Below are 2817 nucleotides of genomic sequence, written 5' to 3'. Positions count from 1 at the left end.
ATAAATTATCCCAAATCCCACCATCATCAGCAGTGGTTCAGGCCATAATTCTCCAGCCTTGAATTGTGATCTTGTACTCTTTTATGACTATCTTAACATCTACTATCTTTCCCATGGACAAATAGCAAGCATATAGTCTCCAGGTGAGCTTTTCCAAGCTGTCTAGGAGATTTAGACCCATAATTGCCATTGGTTTTAATGGGAACAAGGTGATCAAATCCCTTAAGCAGCTTTGAAAATCACAACCTCTGTCTAAATGAGATTATATTTTATATTAAAGGTTAACCATGAGAGAAGAACAAACAAAAGCAAGAGCACAGTGTGTGTGTCTCCTCATTAACTGTTTGCGTCGGAAGTGAGTGCAACATGGTAGCTGTCCCAAGCAGACTCCAAACACTTTAGTCCCCAATTTAGCACAATGCTTGAACATGTGTTTAATTTTAGGCATGTGAGAATTCCCATTGAGTTCCATGGGACTAAGAATATGCTTAAAAACTAGATGCACTAATGGTACCTTCCTGAATTGGGGCCTTAAAGAACAATACCCAGACAAGGTCAGGAGTGGGGTGTGGTAGATTAGGATCTGGATTCCATCCAGCCATAGGACCATCAACAAAGCAAAGAGTTTATGACCTTTCTGGCTCAACAGTCTGCCAGTGATGTCCCCTTAGCACATTCCAATACTCTCTGGCAGTAGGCAACTTCTGTTATATACTTGGGCATTCGCCCATTGTAGGCACTGAATCCATGGATCCTGTCTTAATCCAGTCCTGGTTACAGAGCCATATACATGAGAGCTACATGGGACTTTTTCCAGTCAGGGAGCAAGGGTCTTATCCTCAGCATGACAAGTGATGTGCCACATTCTCCATTTCTTTAAATCTTAGAATCCACGTTAGTGAGGTGACCAAATCCCATTAAAATTCAGTCAGAATCAGGCACTAAATCCCTCCAGGTCTCTTGAAAATACCAGCTTCATGAAGATCAGATACCTTTCTGAACAACACACTCATATTAAGCCATAATTTGCTGGGCTGGAGGCAAGAAACGCTGGATGAAGTTTGTTACCCTGTGTTATCATAGAATCATAGAATATCAGGTTGGAAGGGACCTCAGGATGTCATCTATTCCAACCCCCTTGCCAAGCCGGCAAGATGTAAGCCTTGGGCTCTCCCCAGGCAAACTCCCTCTGTTAGCCTCTCTGCTGTTCGCCGTTCAGCTGGTTCGCAGCTGACTGGCTTTTTATAACAGTCAGGCCCACTCAAGGCTTATCTGGAACAAAGCACTCCCAAATTCACACTTTTCAAACAAACAACCAATCAAGCACACAGTCAAACTGATAAACTGTCCCCGCAACAGATACTCAGATACTCACCGACACAGCCCCCCTAATACAGCACTTAGCGTACCTCTTCTCAGACATTGTTATGCCAAAGGTCAGATGAAATGGGCCCTTAAAATATATGTGGTGGAATTGGAATGGCTCTGTAATAATTTCTGCACACTGTGTTTTGACCTGGTCACTGGGCCATTTACTATACGAATATGCTGGCTTAGTTTACTTAATGGGCAGTAAGGGTAATTAAGCATGAAAGGAAAAAGAACGGCTCACGATAAGCCACTTTTCAGCAAACACCTGAGATCTAATATTGACTATGTTAGGACAGGTAAAAGCCTGGGAACCAGAGAATCAGACGAATGCTGGCAGAATTATAAAGCAAGTTGTCTGGAGGAACCAGGGAAAGGAAGCAGAGAGACAGGCTCCCACTGGGGTGTCTGAAGAAGTAAGGCCACTAGTTAAGATAGATTGTGCTGTTTTAAGATTCATATTTTTCCTTCTAAAGGCCTGGTATCTAGTGTTAAAAGAAACCAAACTTTGGTTTCAGAATGCTATCTGATCATTCTATACCCCATCCCTAGGACAGTGCGTCTCCATGCATTCCAAATGATCCTTCTGAGTTTGTTTGGTTTTCCCTTAGCCAAAACCCATGGCAGATGCAGAAGAGGGAAATCAATCGTCGGTCACAGAATTCATCCTCCTGGGATTCAGGTATACCCCAGAGCTGTAGACCCTTCTCTTCCTATTGTTTCTGGTGATCTACGTTGTGATTATGACCGGGAACATCCTCATCCTGGTTGTAGTTGTGGCTGATTAGTACCTTCACACCTCCATGTACTTCTTTCTGGGTAACTTGTCCTGCTTGGAGACCTGCTACACCTCTACCATCCTGCCCAGGCTGCTGGCCAGTCTCCTGACTGGGGACAGAACCATTTCTTTCTATGCCTGCATCACACAATATTATATCTTTGGCTGCTTAGCAGCTACAGAATATTATCTCCTAGCAGCCATATCTTATGATCGTTATTTAGCAATATATAAACCCCTGCATTATACAATAATTATGAACGGCAGGTTCTGCCTCCAGCTAGCAGTCAGGTCTTGGGTGAGTGGGTTACTGGCTAGTTCCATGGTAACTGGAATGATTTTACAATTAACTTTCTGTGGCCCCAATGAAATTGATCATTTTTTATGCGATTTCAACCCATTGCTGAACGGCTCCTGCAGTGACACCTGCCTTGTGGAACTTTGGCTTCCACCCTGCCTTTAATATTCACCCTGCCCCCATTTCTACTCACTGTGACATCCTATGTCTGTATAATCTTTGCCATCCTGCAAATCCCTTCCACCAACTGGAGGTCATTGCGGTGACCATTTTCTATTGGACCATCACTATTGTGTATGTGTTACCAAAAACCGATACACTGAGAGACCTGAACAAAGCATTCTCTCTCCTCTACAAAGTCCTGACCCCCTAG

At 43.6% G+C, this 2817-nt stretch overlaps 1 pseudogene; it reads left to right on the top strand.

Annotated features, from left to right (window-relative positions):
- Nucleotides 1-2171: 2171 nt before the first annotated feature.
- Nucleotides 2172-2817, top strand: LOC122456546 (annotated as a pseudogene).

Source organism: Dermochelys coriacea, chromosome 13 (genome assembly GCF_009764565.3).
Source record: "Dermochelys coriacea isolate rDerCor1 chromosome 13, rDerCor1.pri.v4, whole genome shotgun sequence".
Taxonomy (NCBI): domain Eukaryota; kingdom Metazoa; phylum Chordata; order Testudines; family Dermochelyidae; genus Dermochelys; species Dermochelys coriacea.
This window is presented reverse-complemented; position numbering and strand designations above follow the sequence as displayed.